The sequence below is a fragment of the Pleurodeles waltl genome, chromosome 10 (genome assembly GCF_031143425.1).
Source record: "Pleurodeles waltl isolate 20211129_DDA chromosome 10, aPleWal1.hap1.20221129, whole genome shotgun sequence".
Lineage (NCBI taxonomy): Eukaryota > Metazoa > Chordata > Amphibia > Caudata > Salamandridae > Pleurodeles > Pleurodeles waltl.
This window is the reverse complement of record NC_090449.1, coordinates 43,687,647-43,712,159: the sequence shown is the minus strand read 5'-3', so window position 1 is coordinate 43,712,159 and position 24,513 is coordinate 43,687,647.

Below are 24,513 nucleotides of genomic sequence, written 5' to 3'. Positions count from 1 at the left end.
CACTGGCCACTCAGAGCAGCCCAGTGTGCCAGAAGCACCTCTGCTTCCAGGATGGCAGAGGTCTGGAGCACACTGGAGGAGCTCTGGGTACCTCCCAGGGAGGTGCAGGTCAGGGGAGTGGTCACTCCCCTTTCCTTTGTCCAGTTTTGCGCCAGAGCAGGGCTGGGGGATCCCTGAACCGGTGTAGACTGGCTTATGCAGAGATGGGCACCATCTGTGCCCATCAAAGCATTTCCAGAGGCTGGGGGAGGCTACTCCTCCCCAGCCCTGACACCAAAGGGAGAGGGTGTAACACCCTCTCTCTGAGGAAGTCCTTTGTTCTGCCTTCCTGGGCCAATCGTGGCTGTACCCCAGGAGGGCAGAAACCTGTCTAAGGGGTTGGCAGCAGCAGCAGCGGCAGTGAAACCCCGGGAAAGGTAGTTTGGCAGTACCCAGGTCTGAGCTAGAGACTCGGGGGATCATCTTAGACATGTTACATGGCCATGTTCGGAGTTACCATTGTGACGCTATACATATGTCGTGACATATGTATAGTGCACGCATGTAATGGTGTCCCCGCACTCACAAAGTCCAGTGAATTTGCCCTAAACAATGTGGGAGCACCTTGGCTAGTGCCAGGGTGCCCACACACTAAGGGGGTCATTCCGACCCTGGCGGTCCATGACCGCCAGAGCCGGGGACCGCGGAAGCATCGCCAACAGGTTGGCGGTGCTTCCTGGGCCATTCTGACCGCGGCGGTAAAGCCGCGGTCAGAAAAGGGGAACCAGCGGTTTCCCGCCGGTTTTCCCCTGGCCCAGGGAATCGCCGCCATGGGGATTCCGACCCCCTTCCCGCCATCCCGTTCCTGGCAGTTTTTACCGCCAGGAACAGGATGGCGGGAACGGGTGTCGTGGGGCCCCTGGGGGCCACTGCACTGCCCATGCCACTGGCATGGGCAGTGCAGGGGCCCCCTAACAGGGCCCCATAATGATTTTCAGTGTCTGCTTTGCAGACACTGACAATCGCGACGGGTGCCACTGCACCCGTCGCACCCCAGCAACTCCGCCGGCTCCATTCGGAGCCGGCTTCATCGTTGCTGGGTCTTTCCCACTGGGCCGGCGGGCGGCCTTTTGGCGGTCGCCCGCCGGCCCAGCGGGAAAGCCAGAATGGCCGCCGCGGTCTTTTGACCGCGGTGCGGTCATTCGGCGGTTCCCGCCAGGCGGCCGGCTACCGCCGCCTGCCGCGGTTGGAATGACCGCCTAAGTAACTTAGCACCCAACCTTTACCAGGTAAAGGTTAGACATATAGGTGACTTGTAAGTTACTTAAGTGTAGTGGTAAATGGCTGTGAAATAACATGGACGTTATTTCACTCAGGCTGCACTGGCAGGCCTGTGTAAGAATTGTCAGATCTCCCTATGGGTGGCACAAGAAATGCTGCAGCCCATAGGGATCTCCTGGAACCCCAATACCCTGGGTACCTCAGTACCATGTACTAGGGAATTATAAGGGTGTTCCAGTATGCCAATGTAAATTGGTGAAATTGGTCACTAGCCTGTTAGTGACAATTTGGAAAGAAATGAGAGCATAACCACTGAGGTTCTGGATAGCAGAGCCTCAGTGAGACAGTTAGTCATAACACAGGTAACACATACAGGGCACACTTATGAGCACTGGGGCCCTGGCTGGCAGGGTCCCAGTGACACATACAACTAAAACAACATATATACAGTGAAATATGGGGGTAACATGCCAGGCAAGATGGTACTTTCCTACATCCGTCCATTGGAGTTTGGTGGTGTGGGTGTAGGTGACGTGTTGGCTTGAGGTGAAAATTGCGCTGAGTGTGTGTCCAGCCGAGTGGGTGGGGGCTGTGACCAGTTGTTTGAGTCCAAGGTTGGTGAGGTTGACTAGGAGGGAGGAGGAGTTGTGGTTGTGAGGGTTTTCCAGGTGAAAGTTGAAGTCGCCAAGGAGTATGTAGTTTGTGGAGATGAGAGCGTGCATGCTGATGGTGTCAGCGATGGTGTCACAGAAGGGGGGCGTGGTCCTGGGGGTCTGTATACGAGTGTACCTCTGAGGGTGGTGGGGTTGTTGATGTGGATAAGGAAGTGCATGTGTCCTGCGTTGTTGAGGGTGTCAAGGGTGTTGGTGGTGACCTTGATGGAGACTCTGTGAAGGATGGCGATGCCGCCTCCTGGTTTGTTAAGGCGGTCTTTGCGTTGGAGTTTGTAGCCCTCCGGGGTGGCTGTGGCTATATCTGGCTCGGATGAGAGGTTTGTCCAGGTTTCTGTGAGGAAGACGATGTCAGGTGAGTGTGATGTGATGAGGTCCCAGAGTTCTATGGCATGTTTGTGCAGGGAACGGGTATTTAGTAGCAGGCAACTGAGATGGTTGCGAGTGGTGTGGTTGTTGTGGTGTGTGATTGTGTTGGTGGGGGTGCTTGTGGTGTTGTCAACTAACATCCCACAGACCACTGAAGTAAGAGATATGTCAGACTTTATCTATCTGAATAGGCACACAGATTAGTGCAATGTGTCATCAGCTAACCCTTTATCACATGCCTATACCTACAAATAAACATAGCCCATAATGCAGACAGAGGTCAGTGCAGCCGTCCCCAGTCAGGGAGCCTTCCACTTACCATGGTCAGGTATCAGTATGCATGCTACTCACCTATGTCAGTCTTGACACACATGCACAGTGGCCTGCAATGAGGAAACAGAGTGAGAGTTACATACAAGCACGTTTTCATCATAATCAAACTAATGAGAAGGATGAGGGAATGGATTCCACAGGAAGACATGTGTCATTGGCACAACACCACACACAAGGCACCATTGGACCCACATACCATGACAAACAGGTCTATTGTGTGGGACAGAACACTGCCATCCCACTGTCATGACAGTCTGGGCATGACACTCAGACACCACCATTATAGTGTCATGCAGTACCTGGATCAATCCATGTCCACTTCACATGTCAAACCTGCTAAACCCATCTGCTAGTGACACAGTTCAGAAATGTCCACGTGAGGATGACTGTGAACAAATCTGGAAAGTAAAAATGTAGAACAATAGGTTTAAGCAAGTAATGCTAAATATGACCTAGAAATACATGTCCCAAATACAATGGTAACTCTAATTATGCATTGTGACAAATACTGACAAAGGAGATCACCACGTTTGTCACAACTCCATGTTGTATTTTGCATGGAAACCTAAGCTATCTACTACTAAGCAACTAATAACATGGCTGATGGTCATACAAATACCTTCTCAAACATCACTAACCCCCCAATACTCCAATGAATCAATCATTTTACAGAACAACACATACCTACAGTCAGTTGTAGTACTGATTGATGAGCTCTGCCTGGATATCTCCACCTTCATCCTCATCACTGTCATCCTCACTTGGCATTTCTACATTCTTCCACGGTGTAACTGCTTGGTCCCCCTCATCTGGGATATATGGGATCTGATGTCTCAGAGCGAGGTTGTGGAGCATGCAGCAGGCAGGCCACAATGTTTTGACACACTTTGGTGGGTGATTAGAGGAGGGCCCCACCTGACTTTTCAATGTTACGGAATCTTGCATTCAGGAGCTCAAATGTCAGCTCCACAACACCCCATGCCCTTCCATGGACCTCACTGAAGCCGACTTACGCTGGTGTGGTTGGGTGCCTGACTGGTGTCAACAAACAGATAGAATTTGGGTAGCCAGAATCCCCTGTAAGGAATCATTACATGTGTGCAAATATAAATCTTGGACATCCTTACATTTGGCAGCAGACATAGGATACTGACACACATGACATACATGACTTACCAACCAGCCAGGCCCTATCTGTTTACTGTTGTGTCAACAGCTGTGGGATAGTGGTGTTCCGCATAATGAAGGCATCATGGACTGAACCCGGGTACCGTGCACATACTTGGGAAATGTAGAGGTCCGCCAAACAGACAACTTCAACATTTATGGAGTGGAAGTTCTTCCTGTTCCGATACACCTGTTAATTGCCATGTGGGGGAACCAAGGCTTCATGGGTACTATCTCTGGCTCCCACTACATGTGGGATATGTGCCAATCCATAGAAATCTGCCTTCACATGGGCCAGATCCTCACGTTTTGGAAATCTGATGTAGCTGTCCAGGTGTTTCAACAATGCAGAAAGTACAGCCTTCAAGACCAGACTGACCATAGCCTGGGACATCCATGCAAAAAGGGCCACTGTATTTTGGAAGGAGCCTGTGGCCAGAAGTGCAGCACTGAGATGACTTGTACAATTGGTGGTCTGCTAGTTGGATGACGAATAGCAGACATCAGATAGGGCTCAAACTGTCGACAGAGATCCATGATTGTATTCATATCCAGGTAGTAGATATGAATGACAAGTCGATCCTCCATGGTATGCAGGTCTACTAGTGAACAGTACACTGGAGATTGTCTGCTCATTCTCATTCCAGGGTAACTATGTGAGAGGAAATAAGAAGGTATGTCTATGAGTCATTGTGTCCCTTGTAAGTGACAAAATACACATGCCTCACATAATGATCAGACATGCCATACGATACAGTAGAAAAATGGCACACAGCAGATGTCTATGGGAATAATGGCATATTGGTAAAATCTCATCCCCTTCCCTCAATTTTAACATGGAAATGGAAGCGCATGCCTTAACAATTCTCTGTGATATTGACATCTGCCTATGCTTTTCATTAAAAATCCACAAAAACTATCTATCCAATTGCCAAGAGAATGCTGACTGTGCCACTAAAGATACCTTACATGTATTTTATCCACATAACAACATGTCTTTTCATTCTGACAATGTATACATAGTTGGTCAATGCCAGCACTAAAGATTATACAGTAGATATGTTTCCCATCTTGTGACGCGTCAATAAATTAACTTTTCCGACCGTCTAGGGGCCTTAAAATGGTGACTGCCTGACGTCCTCTACTGGACAGTAGAAAACAACCTGGAAGCGCTGGTGGAAGTCACCATGGAGGTAGGCGGACACTACCGCGGTGGACATTGCCATTGGAATGCATTGCTGCCTTTGGCGGTCTAGGGCCAATGGCAGTGTCTATCAGCGGTGACCACCATCTCATACTTCATCTCTCACTTGACTCCTGACACTGCTGCCAGCAAGACCTCCATGGCCTGAGCTGCTGTGTACTGCCTCTGGAAGCAATCATGCCACATCCTACAGGTGATAGGGCCCCTGCCTTCTCACATGAGGAGCTGGAAAAGCTGGTGGAGGAGGTCCTATCCATGTACGGACAGCTCTATGGTACAGAAGAGGAGCAGGTAAGTACAATATGTGAACATATGTCAAGTTAGCTTGATTATTCTTTGATATGCTAAGCAAAGGCTGATGGACAATGCTCCTGATTGTGTCCTTAAAGGCTTTTGGGTGCAAACTTTGTGCTAGAATGGGTGACTTCCTGGCCATGTACTTATGTTTGGTGAGAGAGTTAGTCCTGAGCCATTGTGGAAAGTGTGTTGTGTATGTTACCTGACCCACCTTGTGACTGTTGCACATGGTTACTGGAGGTTTTTATGCCATACTCTACCTGAAAAATCCCATCTTCATATGTGTTTGCTGTCTGGTCAAATGCGATAACATGACTGCTGGTGTAGTAGAAGCATGTTGTCTGCCTGTTTCGCACTCACATTTGTCCTCACCATATATGCTCTTCTATCAGTGGTGAAGATGTACAAGACAGTCTGTGTTTGGCTTTCTGCACTAGGTTATAGATAACTCTGCCTACTTTAGTGAGATACATCTGGACATGACATTATTTATTGTCTATGCCATCCATGCAGGTCAATGCCCATCAGAAGAAAGGGATTTTGCATGCCATCACTAAGAAAGTGTGGACCCTGGGGGTCCACAGGTGGTGGAGCACCCATTGTCAGAAGAGGTGGGAGGGGCTGAGGCGCTGGGGCTGGAAGACCACTGGGGCTCAGCTCCCAAAGAGTATGGGGTGCCCGTTGGACCCTGACCCAACTAATGGCCCGCATTTTGCCAGTGGCCTACCCTGATTTGGATGGGCGTTGGAATGCAGCACAGCAGCCCAAGGGGATAAGTGTAGAGATAACATATGTTTGCTCCTTTAGCAGGTGATTGAGTGATGTAATAGAATGTTAGCTCTGTCAACATGGTGAGTGCAAAGATTCACAGATCTCCTGTGAACACATTGATGTACAGTAGCCATCTATAGCACACAAGTGTGCACATTCAAATGTGTTTTGAGACATGTTACTCTAATATGTTGTCCCCTCAGGACAATGACACATAATAGTGGACATATGACTGTGTCATATGTGTACTTATATACGGCTTCTTCTACCCAGGTGATTGGTACTTCCCACTAACTGGTAAATCCCCACAGTGCCATAATAGTAAGGTGTGTAGGTCCTTGCTCTCTGTCCTCTGCAATGTTTCAAGATTCATGTCTATGTGCAACATATTGAAGTTGTCTCTAGTTTTCAAAGGGTTTCTGAGAAGTAACAGCATCATGTGCGGTTGTGATGTCCATCTGATACATTACATGACATAAAAGGTTGACATCTTCACACCTGTAGCAAGGTAATCCCCCTTGGTAAGTGAGAGATGTGTATGGACATGTGTGATCAGAGTAGACAACATGCGCGTTGGATACCATTTAGGTGTTGCAATATTTTGTAGGCACAAATATTGGTATCAGATGTAGGAATGTTACCACCATGCAACTGTTCTGATAGTAGAAAGTGGCCACACTGCTTTGTCCATAGGCATACTGTTGTAGGTATGATACACAGGCAATGGTAGCCTATTCGCATTTATGGCCCAGACGGTTATTTGTCAACATCATGGGTCAATGGAAAGGTTTAGTCATGAGTCAACATCGGTATTTGTTATGTGTACCTGCTGGTACAATGAAACATATGTCAAATGAGGGCAGGCTGTTTTGGAACCTCATGTTTGCCATTACACCTATTTGCTGCAGTTGTGGTAGTTAATATGTACCTGTGAGTAGGTTGGTAAGTGTTTCCAGGCTGTTGGCTTGCATCATGGTTGCTTTAGCAGTCATGTCAGCATCATATTTGCTTTGGCTCTAGGATTCCTCCAGACAGATGTACGGCTTGCCATGTCTGATGTGTGGGTAGTGATGTTGTCACTCGGTCAGCGGCCTATTGATGGAATAATTACTTAGTTACCTAGGTTTGGTTTGCACCTTCCTGGACAGTACAGTACTCCATTTGTTATGTACACCTTATTGCCAACTTACATTATGTTTTGTTGTGAGGTGATCTTGGGACTATACTGTCACTTACTGAGGGTGTTAGTGAACAGAACGTTATGAGACTTATGTGTAATGTACGGGGTAGTGTTATCTTGTAAATGTGATGACCCTACTTCAGCACCAGCGGGCCAAGGAGACGGGGCACAGTCGAGTGCGAAAGCTTCTGGCCACGGGACCTCCAGTCACGACACCACACTCACTGAGGGACCCAGAGGCCCGGAAGGCGAGGAGAGTGCCACAGAGGAGATTGGATCCACAACATCTTCTTCACAATCCTCCTCCAGTGGCCACATCGTAGTAGCGACGGATGCATCTGAGACCACCCCAGTACCATCTCTTTCTGCCACCCCTCTTTCTATCACTCACCTCCCTGTAGCTCCCCACCCGGTTGGCCGTGCCCATCCATCCAAGAGGGTGAGCGCCTCCGTTGCTGCAAGCACCTCTGCCCCACCCTCTGTTAGCCCTGCTGCCCTCAGTGAGCAGGCTATTGACCTCCTCAGGTCTTTATCTATGGGTCAGACGGCCATCGTGAATGCCCTCCAGGGCGTGGCAAGCCAGATCCAAAAGAGCAATGCATTCCTGGAGTAATTCACGGTGAAATCTTTGGCTTACAGAGATCATTTCAGGCTCTGATCTCCACACTGACTTCAGCCAGTCACCCCTTTCTCTACCAACCCCCTCCACCTTCCTCTTCCCAGTCCACATCCCTCTTCCCTGACCCAGCCAAAGCACACAAACAGACAGGCATGCATTCACCTCAACAACCAAGGGTAGCACAGACAAACATAAGCACCACAAGACACACCAGTGGCATGCACACAGGCAACATCCACCTGCAGACACAGCAATAGTCATAACCCACCCTGACACCCACACTACCACCAGTACCACAGACACAACACCTGACACACTTGCAGACACCACACCAACATTCACTGATCCAGCTACCAGACATATCCTATCTGCAGACAGCACCCCAGCAGACCCTCAGACATCCACCTTAGTCACCTCACCTGCAGACATCACAACCACTGACATGCCTACATGCAGCACATCCACCATACCTGCAGTCACTGCCCCAACAGACAGCAACCCACCTACCACAGCATCCCCCAGCACCTCAACCCCCTCAGCCCAAGACACATAAACACTGTCACTCACCCACCCAACAGGCACCCACCACCCACAAGCACACCTCCCACAAACATGCACCCAAGACATCCACACATAAACATTAAAACAACCACTCCCTCACCCTCCACACCAAAAACCCCTTCAGATGACCGCCCCTGTGTGTCGAAGAAAGTTTTTCGATGTGAATTTGGCCTTTTCCCTAGTCTTCCCCTGTGATATCCCTAAATGATCTTTGACCCTCCTCAAGGCCATCCTTACTACCTCCAAGGGGTCCCCTACCCCCCTGCCAGCACCTATGCCCCTCCACCACCAAAAAGAAGTCCACCCCTCCCAAAAAGGTCCAACCACCTCCCAAATCAAAGCTTAAAACCCAAGCCCAAGCCCTCTCCCCTCCCCCACCAGCCCCCAAGAGTCTCTATGGATCCTGCCTGCCCCATTGATGGCCTTACCTGTGGAGGTTACATGGCAGTCAGGTGTCAAGTAGGAGTACCATTATGTGCCTTTGGTGCTGATCATGTGGACTATGGACTCGCCTATGGCCCTGGACATTCCTATTTATTGCAAGTTGAACACATGAAAGCCAACCAGTTGTTGGTCTTTTGGTTAGATATTTGTCCTGCATTTGCTTTCCTAGGTTTGGGTTGTTCCTGGCTTTCATTGGTATTTTGTCTGAATCTGTGTGTGCTGCTTGTGCTTCATGTATTGATAGAGCAGTATATGAGGTTGTGTGCAGTGCTTATATCCCCCAGGGATTGGGCATGTGTTGTGTGATGGGATATGTATATGTAGAAAAATATGTTGTTGTCATGCTATTGTGTTGTGTCTGTGTTGATATGTGTTTGTTTTTGTGCTGCCCTCGCACCCCCTCCCTACGGTGTGTTATGTAAATGTACACATTTTGACAATTTACAAATATAACAGGTGAGTGTGTGTACTTATGGTTGTTGTCGTCCTCATCGGCGATGATTCTGTTGTCTTTCAGCGAGCGGGAGCAGCAGGATGATGTAAAGTTGTGGTTCTATAACAGCTCTGGACATGTATGGATCCCTGGAGGTGAGTGTCTCCTTTTATACTATTTGTTTCTGCCTGGTGTTCCTTGGTGGTTTAACTGCAGCGGTATTGTTGGTGGTGTGCACCCTTGTAATGGATCTGGTGGAAACATGGTCACCGACGGCCTGTTTGTGCCTCCATTCGACCGCGGCAGTCTGTCCTGTCTGGCAGTGCTGGCAGTGCTTTGGCAGTCTTCTTTATTCACCGTCGCCATAATCATAATTTACCGGTCATCTCTGCCAGCCTGTTGGCAGTCAGACTGCCAAGGCCAATATGGTGGTCACAGGACCTCCAAACTCGTAATGAGGTCTAAAGTGTCTTTTCAGTTTCAGCATGAAATTCTTTAGATGAAAAACACATCTTGATTATGTTGGTATTCTGGCTCAATTCCTTGTAGTCAGTGCTATGGCATTATGTAATACATGTGATGTAAAACCGTGGCCCTGTGACTAGTCAAATCAAAACTTTCAATGGCCCAAGCAGCTAGCAATGTTGTCTTGTGGCACTACTATAGTACACACAAGTGTTTGCACTGAGCATTACAATTCATATTTTTCTTGATATAGCTACTCTTGCTCTTGGAGGTCACCCATCATAGCAAGAGATAGATGCCCGGGTGCGGTACCAGAGGCTGGAGGCCATGGCCACCGCATACTGCCTGGGGAAGATGCCAGCTTGTGGCCATGGAGGAGGAGAAGGAGGAGACACCTGCCCCCAGTTACTTTATCCACCACCCTGGCCCTTCTCCATCCCACCAGCACCAATGACAGAGGCTCCTGCAGCGGGGTCCTCTGCTGCCCAGCGGAACACCACCATTCCCCTCACTGTTGTCATTAACAGACAGTTGCAGAACCTGGCTCGGGACATGGCCCACCTAAATTGCAAAATGGGTGCCCTCTAGGCCCTTTTTTACTGAACTTTTTTCAGTGGCAGGGACTGTGTTGTTGGTGGAGAGGGTAGGAACTGATAAGGAAAGTTGGGGAAAGGGTTGGACTTTGGAGGTTTGGGGATTTAGCTTGGGGAGAAAATTGGGCCTGTTGTAGGTGGAGAGGGTGGGTTTCCTTATGAAAAAAATATATGTTCTTTATACACATCCTTTGCTATCTGTCTTGTCTTTGTGTTGCTAGTCATCATTGTGGTTTGTTGACAAGAGTGAGACAAGAAGCTGTCCTCTGAAATTGTCACAAATTATACTGCCCATCCACTTTTTCCCTAGACATTTTCCTGCCATGCATTTATTCTTCAGTAGGCTACTTTACTTACCCCTTCCAGCAGTCCAGTATACCCCACTACCAGAGTGAGAACAGACTGGTTCTGTTTGACTTATTGCTTGATGAGGTTTTGCAGGACCCAGCCACCTATCAAAGTGTATACTACTTGGTTAACACCCTTGTAGTACCCTCTATAACTCTTGATCACTAGGGAAGTATGCCAACAACATATACAAAAATCTTAATCTTACTTATCTATCATTGTTTCCCAAGAACAACTTTAGTAATCAGTTCTTAAGTAGTTTACTTCTTAGTTCTTACCTGAATGGATTAAGCAATGGCTGCTACCTCTCTCGATCTTCTCAAATGTTATGAGAGGGTTTCCCAAAGGGCCTTCTTAATACTGGTGGTGGTAGTGGGCTAGCTCTAACAGGGAATATATTCACAAAGCGAGGTCCCACTCACACCATTCCGAAGGATGCTTGTGAGGTGAACTCCAACTGTAGGATTATTCAGATGGATTACCCATCACAGGCAACAAGACTAAAAGAAAACACAGAGTAATTTGGTAATCCAAGACTGAGAGAATAGCCTGACAAAAACATCATAAAAAAAACAACTAGCAGTAGTACTTCTTTTAACCAGGGAAGCTAGTAACTGTTTAATTTATTTAAAAAATTCAAACTAAACTTACAAAAACCTTGAGTCAGGATTCAGGCAAAGGTTACTGCATGTTGCACAGATTTTGTAAGTTACACAAGGCCTGATTCACAGAGATAAAGTAAGTTATGGTTTTGATGTTATTTTGAAGTGTACATTTATGTCTAGAAACTTTTCCATTAGTAACTTAAGTTGATGAGTAGTAACTTTGTGAGTAGTAACTTCAATCATTTTAAAAGGAATTACTGTAACTACTAGTAATTAGTTACTACTCCCAAAGTTACAGTCTTTCAGTACAGTTACACTGCATGAGTAAACGTGCACCAAAAGTGTAACTTTACCATTGTGAATCAGGCCATAGAGTACACTAATACTACCTGGTACAGAAATTGTTTAAGTAAGACTCTGCACCCTGATGACGATGAACCTTTCATGCCTGGGTGGTAGTAGTAGGGCTGTTGTGGGCTAGAATTGTTCACAAGATTCTGTAATAGTTATTATGCCTCACATTTACCATATCCGCCCTGCCAAATGTGTGATCCATTCATAGTGTCAGTTATTAGTTCACAACTCAATAGATCATACAACCTGGGGAAGATGGTTAGGGGTGTATTGAATGGATGGGAAGGGGGAGTTGAGGAAAGGTGAGACAAAGGCAAACACATATTCATCAAGTCATTAAATTTTTGTGGAACGAATGGCACAGTTCAGTTACCAAATGCATTGCAAAAAGTCCTTCAGCCCGAGAGTCCCAAGTTATCTTATGTTACCTGAGGTGGAAAATAATACAAAATATGGAGAATCCACACAGTTCTACAAAATAGTACAGTTGGAAAAAAGGGAAATGATACTGTATTTATACATGCCAAAATGGAGGTTGCATCTTCATTCTTCTCGGAATGGCCTTCTTGGATTCATAGCTGAACTGGTCTGGTATGCAGAATTGTTATGTAGCGTCTGTGCAGGAGACGAGAAGGCCTGTGGAATGTAAAAAAGTACGTCAGTGTTGCAGAATCAAGGAGAAGCTAAACTTCATGGTGGATGATGATCAAGAGGGCAGAGTATAGGCTGGTGCAGTCATGGCTGATTAGCTCAGAAGTGAGAACAATATTTTACCACCAATCCCAGACAGATATCAAAGTGTGTCCATCATGGGCCACGTGTCCAGTGACAGTCCCTCCAGCCCACAAATTTAAGTTTGACTGACATTTGAGCCAGCACACTACTCTGCATTTTCCAAATCAGCGCATCTCTGTTAAGTCCACAGGAGTAGCTGTCTTTGGGTCATGCACCTTGCTTTTGAAAGACGTTGTTTGTAACTTCCCTTATTCTGGCTGTTGGGGAAGTCCTATGACCATTCCGAGTGCGAGTCCCCTCCTGACCTGATTGAGATAAACCAGTAGTTGTGATGCACAAGAAGAGTAAAATCATTTGAGAATTTTGTGTACTTTTAGTAGCTAAACTGACTGGTCTCTGAAAAACCTGGAAAAAGAGGAACAGGAAAGAACTGGAGTGGACCATGTAAAAATTATATTGATATGTGTCAATATATCACTCCTTGGCGCACAGTCACCTGTTCCAAGCGTGGTGCACTGCACATATGTCTATTGTAACTTCACTTTTCCCACAGCTAGGGAATGAAACAAAGAAAGATAGTGTTGAGAGGCAATGTCTTCATGTCTTCATGTCCTTTAAGTGAATGGGGAGGCTTATTCTGTGCACATTGGTCCACTCCATACATGGGAATAAATGGGGCTGCATATGTCGGAAACTAACTATATAAATGTTCTCATATATCCCTCTTTTTTGCAAAGCAGTTTGACAAAATATATGAAAGATCCGTTGTGGCCTACTTAGTCATGGAAGTAGAGTTTGTCCTAAAGCTCAGGGAGTACACTAGAAACAGCTAATGCACTTGAGTCAAACCAGTCACCCTCAACCTCCTCCTGTGCTAATTCAGGAACAGTTTAATCTTGTGGTATGAATTGTTGGTTCAGTTTTATCATGGTGAATCTCTCCACCATTAGAAGTGAAAGACTGATCCTTCTGAATGTGACAACTGCACCCCCTGCACTAATAATGCACTCAGAAGACACACTGGAGAGTTAACAAGCTAGATACTGAGCTCTGGCCAAAGTTGTATCTTCCCTTACCAATAGACCAATGGGTTTTCATTCAGGTGGACTTCTTTTTGGGTCATACAGATAATCTTGGACAAGCCTCTGAATGGTCAGTAGTGCTGCCACTTGCTTGACCTCTGTAACCATCACATCTGCAATTCATTGAGTCCTGCCACTTGAAACTAAGCCATTGCAGAGGTTGGGTCAGATTCTTCGATTGCTGGTGTAGCTATTGCCCGGGTCTCTAACTTTGAGCATTCTTCTTCTAGGTCTCTTAGTTGGTCAACAACCCAAGTCTTGTACTGTGGAACATCCCCTTCTGAAAAAGTCACCAGTATTTTTTTGTACTGTGTTAGTGTGGCCCATATCTATTCAATGGAGGACACGATTTCTCTTTGCAGCCTTGTATTAACAGCCAGGAGAAGTATTGAGCCATGAACCAACTCATATACTTCTGAGCTCACACCAGTGAACATTTGCATCACCTTTTTCGATTGGTTCTGTAGCACATGCAACAATTGGATTGCTCATTGTACTGTCCTCCTTGCTGTCTTCCCATGTGAAAACCTCAAAAGGAAGTAGCGTTTGTGTCAGGCATATGACTAGCCCTCATTTGTGCATCTCCATGGTCATGCTTTTCCCAATTGCATCCCCTCCTTTTTGAAGGACATAGTTGGTTTATCAGTTTGTACTGCTCAAGCAGACGTTGCAACATGTAATATGTTGTGTTGCAACATTTTGGCATCTCTTGTATAAGGGCTTTAACTGATAGTCTATTAGCACCCTGGATGATTCTCAACTGCTTCTGAGCTGTAAACGATTGGCTAAATGAGTGGAGATTCTTCAGCAGATGGCCAGTTTGTTGCTGACTATGGGCCTGATTTGGATGTTGCCAGATGGGTTACTCTATCACAACGGTGACAGATATCCCATACGCCAAAATCTAAATCCCATCATGTCGTTTTGGATTTAGATTTCGTTGGATGGGATATCCATCACCGTTATGATGGAGTAACCCATCTGTCATTATCTAAATCAGGCCGATGGTCTTCTATTTTGAGAAAGTCCTGCAGCATCAAGTTGATGCAATGAGCCAAACACAAGACTATAAAATATCCACCATTTGCCATGGCCTTGACTATATTACTGCTATTGTCTGTGGCAACAAATCTAATTCTGAAACTTCTGGGTCAAATCCCTGCGAACACCTTGCTATTAAAGACTTCCAAGATGTTTGCAGCTGTATAGGATTTCTCCATGGCGAACATCGTTGCTGTTGCATGCCCTTGAACACTATTAAAACATTCTTCCAAGACCTGCAGATAGCTGTTGCGCAACACTCACAACAGAGAACCAGTGTGCAGTGATACAAAGGAAATCATTTGCTTGACAACTAGTCCACATGTCTGTCATGAGATGGATAGTATGAAGAACACTGCTGCACATCTTAGCCAAACAATTTCAGCACATCATGATGGAGCGCTGGAACAACAACTTTGGCAAAATAGGACCCCCTGGGAACCCTACATTTTGGGCAGGTGGCCACATCACATTCTAAAAATCCCATTCCAACACAAATGAAAAGGAAGGCGGTCCATTGTTAACATTTTAGCCAGCTCCCTATTGAACAAACGTGCCATTGGGTGGTTGTGTTCGTAGGACCTCCCCTGCCTAAGCATGCCCGTAATAGCAGTTGAAGTTTTTTCTTTTGTGGTGCCACTGACACAGGGTACCTCCAGGGAGAACCAGCAAGTGGAAGACTCAATGTATGTCTTAGGAGAATTAATGTATGTGGCACAGGTGTGTGCATCTGAGTCTTGTACCATTTGGAGGATGCTAATACAGGTGATGCTGACACACTACAAGTGACAGGGATGCTTAGAGTAATGCTATCATCCTCTTCTTCCTCATGACCACCCTTTTCTTGTCATGTGCACTCAACTGCTTCCCCTCTTTTATCAACACAACCACCACCAACTTTTTAAGGTGCTCCTCCTACCGGATTGTGTGATATTTTCTCAAATGGGATGCTGGACTTCCAGTACCATGGTGCAAACCTGGATTACCTTGACAAACACTAGTGTGGCAAATAGAGCATATTGCATTCTTATCATCCTGCTTGCTAATTGTAAAGAATTCCTAACTTTGGTTAGGAGACATTTTTTACTGTGCCACTACCAATGACTAAAAAACTGGAGGTAAGTGGTTGTGTCATTTGCCTTCCTGTAGTGCGGACATCAACTGTGGTAGCAAATCTCGATGGGAGTCTTACAAATATGGAAGCTGGTGGTGGAGAAACCACATCCCTCTGAGTAGGATGAATAGCAGGGGTCATCTTGGTGTCCTGTGAGCCACCATCCGTAATGACAAGCACTGGCTCATCCTCATCACTATCACTTTCCATAATTCTAAGGGTTTCAAGAACTTTCCTTTTCCTTTGTCTCTCAGGCGGTTTTCTGACTTGGCTGAGGTCCAATCCATGTCCATATTATCAGAAAGGGGGCTTGGTGAAGATGAATGAGTACCCTTTCTTTTTCTTGCTTGAGATTGTGAAGCCAGTGATTGAAGCGCACATTTTGCTCACCAAAAAGCTCAAACACCTGTCCCGCTCCTACTTCAAGAAGAACTGTTGCTGGGGCTCCTGTTGTCCTCTATCCTGCCACCATTGAATACTAGTTTGCGGCTGTTAGAAATCCAGTTCAGACTCGCTGCTTTTTGCCATGACTCCAGTGGCTGCATCCCTTATAGACATGGGCTTGGGCTTAACCTTAGGTTGAGGTGGTGTCGTTGATGAGACAGGAGTGCTTCTCCCAGCTGTTTGGTGCCCACAGGAGTGAGCAACAGGTATACCACATTCCCGGTCTGACTATACTGTGTGTGATGATGTCTCTTGTGCACCTAAAAGCAAATAAACAACAAAAATAATCTGTAAAAGGTGGCATTTGCAGTTTGAATCTACAGACTACATACTTTATTGAGATCACAAATAATTAACAAGAGCATATCCATCCATAATCACATTATATTTCAATAAAATACATATTGAAAAGTTTACTTTAAGTGCTTCTAAGGCCTATGAGGCTCCTGGTGGCAGGCAGGGGGCAAACAGCAAAACCAGAATAATCCTTAAGAAAAGTTTCTGGTGTGCACTATGACTGATGGCAGGTGGTGAGTGCAGACCATGGCAAGGAAAAATGGCATAATTCTTAAAAAGAATATTGCCGGTGTGCGCCTATGGCAGGTGGTGGGTGCAGTGCAGGCCAGAGGAAAATGGAATAGTGATTCTTTAAAAAAATTATTGCTGGTGTGTGCCTATGGCCTAAGGCCGAGAGTGGGTGCAGGGTAGACCAGAGGAAATTGGAATAACAATCCTTAAAACAATTATTGCTGTTGTACGCCTCTCTCCCATAGCAGGCATAGGGTGCAGGGAAGGCCAGGGACAAATGGAATAATCCTTAAAAAACAGATTGCTATAGTGCATTTAAGGCAAGTGGCGGTGCAGAGCAGGCCAGAGGAAAATAGAATAATCCTTAAAAACTATTATTGCTGGTGTGTGCCTATAGACTGTCATAGGCATCAGGTGTAGTGGCAGGCCAAGGGGAAAAAATAATAATCCAAAAAACATATTATTGCTGGTGTGTGTCTATGGGCTGTGGCAGACAGCATGTGCAAGGCAGGTCAAGGAAAAATGGGGTAGGCCAGGAACAAATGGAATAACCCTTAAAAAATGGATTGCTATTGTGTATTTAAGGCCTATGGCAAGTGGCGGTGCAGAGTAGGCCACAGGAAAATAGAATAATCCTTTAAAAAATTATTGGTGGTGTGTGCCTATGGCCTTTGACAGGCAGTGGGAGAAGGGTAGGCCAGGGGGAAATTGAATAAGCCTTGAAAACTATTTTTGCTGGTGTGCGCCTATGGCCCGTGGTAGGCAGCCGGTGTAGGTCAGGCCAAGGGGAAAAACGAATAATCCAAAAAACATGTTGTTGCTGGTGTGTGCAAGGCAGGTCAAGGAAAAATTTTATAATGATCCTTAAAAACAATTATTGCTGGTGTGCACCTATGGTCAATGGCAGGCGCCAGGTGCAAGGCCAGGTAAGGCGGAAACAAAATAATACTTACAAAAATATTGCTAGTGGACGCACATGACAGGAGGCGGAGGCAGGGCAGGGAAAAATTGAATAATTCTTGAAGAATGTATTGCTGGTGTGCGCCTCAGGCCTTTGGCAGGTGGCAGGTGCAGGTCAGACAAGGGGAAAATGGAATAATCCTTAAAAAAATAATTGCTGATGTGATCCTAACCGCAGGCAAGAGGTGCATGAAGAAATCAAATACTCGAATGAGGGGAGAAACTGTCAGTGTTCTGTTGCTGATTTGGAAATGTCAATTAAATGTATTTTTAAAAAATCAAATAATTGAAAACAAATTATTGATGTGGTCTCCTAGAGGCTATGAGCAATCCTATGACAAGGCAATGAGGTGCAGGGGAAAAGGAAAAAAACACATAAAACACCTGTACATCGATACTACAATCCTCCTCAACCACATGAAAATTACATCAGGGAAAAAAGAACAAAGAAACAAAAAAACATAAGGACATTGGCCTCTTCTATCAATGTCCCGAAAAAATGGCTTTGAAAAGTGGAAGAAAAGGATTTATTCACTGGCTATACAAAATGGCAGCTGGCCACATGTTCCTATCAACAAACAAGAAGGCATAGGCAACAATGAATAAATGCAGGCCTATGGAGAAAGCAAAGCACGCTTGACTATAAAATAGCTGCTGGACACATGGCTACCAAGGGCAAAGGCATAGACAACAAAAAAACATGCAGGCCTATGGCAAAAGCACACTGAATAAACAAATTGTCCAGCAGCCACATGACCACCAATGGTGAAGGCATGGACAACAAAGAACACGTGCAGGCCTATGGAAAAATCAAAGTGCACTGACTATACAAAACAAAATGGCCACCCTACCACATGGCATGGAGAACAAAGACAAAATAGTGGGCTATGGCAAACACACACACAGAATGGCCACACCAAAAATGGCCACTTGGCAAGCACAAAAAGCAGACTTGGTAAAAAAAAAAAAAAATCTGTCAACTCTAATAATTTACCAACCACAAACATTTCAAGAAGACATGAAAAATTATCACACCAAAATAATTTTTCAATTTACAGAAAAATGTAAAATACAAAAAAACACACACATTTTTCATTTAATCCAAGGACGTCCCTAAACTAATAGCTGTTTAAAAAAGTATATCACCAATGCCAATCTTAGCTGACTGGCCATGCCCCCCTTGCATGGGCAGACTAGCCAACACACTAAAATGAGCAAAATATTAGTGCAAAATTCCAAAACAACACACAAGAAAATGGAGAAAAGGTACTTTAAAAGTTTTAAAAGCAGTCCCCCAGCCCTCACAAACCTGTGCAAATGTTTGAAAACAACTAAAAAGGTAATGCAAAATAAGCCTCTACTGCAAAGTCTGGCCACCAAAATTAAAAAAATTGAAGAAAAAACATAAAAGGTAAATCAATACTGGTGCCTGCTCTCCATCTAACCACAAACATATCTAAAAGTTATTTTTCCTACTTGATTCCTAAAATAAAATAACATTGAAAATCCAATGGTATATGTAGCAGGGATTGCAGACAAAGAATAGAGTAATCCTTTCCACTCAAAATCCAAATGAAAAGTGCCCAAGAGATGGACAAAGCACTGGGAGGATCCTTCTGGACAGGAAGAGGAAACTGGAGCCTCCATGGCTCTTCCTTCCTGTTAACAAAAACTAAAAATGAAAAAATGTGTTTTGCATTACAAAACGGTGTAAACTGTCTCCTTGAGCAGAATATTTGCTCCAAAATCCAATTTTGAGTCAATTTTGCTGCTTCTCAAGTAGAAATCCACTTGAGAAGCATTCCTCTGAACGGCATTGCTTGCGAAGGTCCATATTAGAAATTGGCACTAGAAGGCTTCCTGATAACTGTAAATTGCACTGGGAGGAATCCTCACCCGCTAGCTTGCTTGCCAGAGGCTCTCATTGTTCCCGTTGTCATTGTGTTGGAATGGGAGATAAATTCCACCAGACGAAGATTTGCTGAATTTGGCCAGAACTGTGCCTTATGGAGTAATACAGTGTAACCATACCTCTGTCAATTAGGTGAGCGGAATTGAATTTTCCGCCTCTCCTAGTACCTTTAATCCGTATACAAATCATAAACAGGGATATTGGGCATGATTGATTTCAGAGATTTACCATGAACCTGAACGAATTGGAAGATTTTGGGCATAATTTGGAAGTTGGTGGAAGGGAATTCTTTGTCACAATTGTGTCAGATATCCTGTCTTCCATATTACAATCCCATTCTATCCTATGGGGATTATAATAAGGTGGATGGGATATCCATCACATTTGTCCCTCCACTGACATCTAAATCAGGCTCTTAATATTGATATATTTGGTAAGCAATTGGGCTTTAATGGTTAAATGAGTTAACGTTGATATAGCTCATACATTAGTACTATAAATTGAACGGTCTAGGACGGGCAGGATTATTAAATGATTGTATAGGTGTCTCCCACAGTTGATTGAGTTTTATATAATTGGGTTGTGGGTATATTAATTGAGAACACATCATAAGTTTGATATGAATATGGAAAACAGAACAAGTTAGTAATATGGATTTATAGGTTATGATGTTGACTTAATTTTTGTAATATTGCAAATACTTTTCTTTCATATATGTATGTGAATTTCGGTGTGATGAAGCAGTCCCAAAATGAGAACCCTGGAATTTGAGAAGCTCTATTTATGTTTTAATTCAATAGGATGTTTTTATAATATTATTTTGGATTTATTATATTAAATTTGATTGTTATATGCATATATTTATCATTCACAGCCTTGTCCCAGTGTGGATGAAACTCTTCAGTTACCGATAAATTGATTGGATGTGAAATTTTAAATTAATTTGGAAAAATAAAAAGAATAAACTGCATTTAAAAGCTAAAAGACATCCCGACTAGAAGAACATTGTTTTTATTGAATTTGTCATCATACAAGGATTGAATTTGTATTATAATGTTATGCTAATTATGGGTTCATACTAAACATTGTAATCAATTTCCTTAAAATGAACATAGTCAAGGATGAGCTACTGATAACTGATAGGGACTTGGAGGCCTGGGGTACCCATCTATGACCCGCATTACTCAGTCCCCACCTGTCTCAGCAAAGCATGTCAAGAATCCAGGAGCCCTTTTAAATCAGGAGTTTTCCTTTCACCCACAAAGCCAACATTGTGGATGCTTTGGTTGGTGCAACAAAAAATCTAAAGGAAGTGTTTAATCAGTTGGATTGCTTATCTTTCCCAACCTAGATTACTGTAACATGCTTTACCTGGGCCCTCTGGATAAAGCCATTTCCAAGCTAAAATGGTTCTACAATATGGCCGTCAGGCTAGTAAATGTTATATGGAATTCGGATATGTTTCCCACGAAGGATGCACTCTTTGCTGTCTACATATCAATCTAAAGATTCATTTGAAAGTTCTCTGCCTGACCCATGCTGCCTATCATATAAATGGACTTCCTTGCATGGCACGTCTTGTGTCCCCTCATGAGGAGCACATGATTCAGGGTAGTGAAGCTTACCTGTAGCTAATGGGTTCAATATTCACAGTGAGTATTAGGAATCATTTACCCCTGAGGTAAGTAGGTACTACTGTACTCTCACTAGATTAGCAAATGCTCCATTTGAACTCCTGTCTCTCCTATATTTAGTTTGGCAAGCAGTCTGGGCTTCCTGCTGGAGCTGCTAGAAGACTTCATTTAATACAGAAGTGATTGACAGGACAGACACAATGAAAAAAATCCTAGAACTTCCTGGGTTGATTTATGCCCTCAGTGGCTACTAAAGCACTTTTACTAAGTAAAACATTTTAAATGCACAGTTGAATTAAGATGGGGGCCAATGAACAATGTCAATCTATAGAAAAGGTTTTTGAAAGAGTCATCGGCCATCCTGTCTCCTCAAGCCTCTTTGATTACACTACTAGTTTGCTTCATATGCTTCGGGCAATTGATAGATGGTTGCAGAAAAGGGATTACAAGAAACACTATTAGCTGTGATACATCTGGTTGTTCCCCTTGTTTCTCTGCAGCCCAATGTGAGTATATGGAGATTGGGCTAAGATGAACAATTCAGCCCAGAGGTAAACAAGTTTGCCTTCAGAAACCACTACTCACCTGTAATAGCTTAAGTGGAACAGTAATTCAGTCTCCAAGGAAAATGCATGAGTTGTTATGTGTAACAGCGGTGATCACTGAAAATAATGTGTCTCTGAGATGCCTATGAGGATAGGGTAAGATCCACAATTAAAGCTATTATCATCAATTACTTTATTTCGGTGAGTAAAAACAAACCATTAAAGTACAATACACAACAAAGAAAGAGAGGACTTCTAAAAACAGGGAAATACTAAAAAAAAATAAGATAAAAGTACAGTTAAAAGGGACAAGACGAGTTTTAAAAACAAACAAGGAATAAGCAGTCAGATAAACATCACTTAATATAATAAAAAGCAATACCCAAAAATGAGAATAATTCTATGAATCAGCACTAGTTAAAAATATAATACACCAATATCTGTATACTATGGAGCAATCACACATCCAAATTGATAAATATAAATAGATAAATCTAAAAATTAATTCCCCACTCTTGTGCCTTGAAATTGCTGATCTCAGATGTAAAATAATGCAAGAATTTTACCCTTTTTCCCCCCATTAAAAAACTGCCTGGGTGGGTGATTTTCGCTTTCAAATTCTCACAACATAAAATGAGGGAACAGTTCCGTAGGTCTATGAGTAATCCATAAGGAACCAAATCAAGTTCCATGTCCTGTACAAGAAAAAGCAAGCTACAATAATACATCCAAGACAAATAAATATACATAGATAAAACTAAACAGTAACTACACCATTTTGTCCCTGAAACTTGCTAATCTCAACCTCCAGATAGACTCAAGAAAACTTGCCACTGGTAGAGCTATCTGGACAGACGGGTCGCATTTTAAAATTCTCTCAGCATGGAGACAGGATCTAACTCCTAATTGTTTGAAGAGCGGGATGAGCCAAAGTGCTCTTTGTTTGTGATATGCTTGACAGTGGAAGAAAATGTGTGGAACAGTTTCTTCACTTTTGCAACCCATCGGGCAACCTTTAGATCTATTAGTTGAACTGGACCATTTGTATGTAAGGCAGCACAGAGGGAGAGACCCAATCCTAAACCTAATAAAGAGGGCACGAGCAAATGGAGATAACTTTGCATCCAAAAAGGGCTCAAATTCGTAATGGCATTTAACAAGTAAGAAATTGTCGGACATAGATGATGGAATAGAACCAGCATATTGTCCAACCTGAACATTATGCCAGTAAGCATCCTTTAACAGCTGTGCAGCATTTTTAGGAATAGAAATAGGATCATGCCAATAGGAACCTAACCCCAGACGGGAAAAAGATTGTTCAACAAAAACACACCATTTAGGTTTAATACTAGAATCACGGCCCACCACATTTAGGAGGCCACACCGAAAAGGGGTTAGGGCATCAGTTGTCCACAGCCGAATCCAAAACAGCAGGGGCCTTAGGGCAGCAATCTGTGAGATTGAAAAGAGATTTAGGTCCAGGTGAATGGGCAAGGATGGGGTACTCGATGGAACCTTTAGCATCATTTTTAAAAACTGGTTTTCCGCCCTAGCCAGATTCGCCAGTTTACAATGCTATTAAATGGTTCATTTGCTAGTGTTGTAAAAACACATATTTCACACAAACCACACTGATTCACTTTTGTTCATTCAGGTTTTCAGCATAGTATTCATGCACCCTGCTATTTTTCGACTATCTCGATCCACATGTAAATATTCACATTTAACACAAAAAACCTAATCCATGAATTTAATTTATTTGGACAAAATAGTTACAATGCTTATCAACTGGCATTGAAATATAATAAAAATCCATCAAGCTCCATCCAAAGCACACTGGGCATTGAAACGTCAGATGATGTCTGCCATTATATAGTTGGATACAGGCATTGCTACCTCAATATCACAGTGACCCAAGCCCACACGTAGTTGAGCTCCACCCTGAAGAACTCAATTCATCTGCAGGACCCACTCAAAACAGTTGCATGCCATGCTGGGCAAACCAAATGCCCTGTCCTTCAAAGTAGCACTGAAGACCATTGAAGTCTGAGCCACCATTCTGTCTCGATATGTGGTTCAAAGATGTTAAATCTGTGGATTTACTTTATTGATGTAGCTGGGGCAGCAGTGACTAGAGGGCTCTGACTGAGTTAAGCATTTTTCTTCAGGCTGAAGCTTAAATCTGGTGAGGTGGGCTATTAATGGATGTGGTTGCTGATTCCAAGATTCAAAAGGGTAAACACAGTTTTATCTGTGGATTTACTTTATTGATGTAGCTGGGGCAGCAGTGACTAGAGGGCTCTGACTGAGTTAAGCATTTTTCTTCAGGCTGAAGCTTAAATCTGGTGAGGTGGGCTATTAATGGATGTGGTTGCTGATTCCAAGATTCAAAAGGGTAAACACAGTTTTATCAAAGTCTAATTAGTCTGTGGATCTCTTCAAATGGTTCTACTGAACACAGTCTTCTTTGATCAGGGTTTTTGTAATAAGCATTACTCCTGTTCTTGGGGCGTATTTAGCTTCTTGATCGATATCCTCTTGAAAGAGGCTCCTTCAGCAAGCAGCCTTCTCAAGAGAAAGAGTGTGTAATTATCCCATGGACCAGGTTAGGAAACAGGATCCCTATTTCTGTAATAAAGCAATGGGTATAGATAATCAAGACAACGATAGACAAAAATATAGGGACTGATTTAGATTTTGGCTGAAAGGTTAGTCCGTCACAACGGTGACAGATATCCCATCCACTGAAAAATAAATCCCATTATTTCCTACAGGATTTATATTTTGGCAAATGGGATATCCGTCACCTTGGTGATGGAGGAACCAGTTTGTAGAAATCTAAAT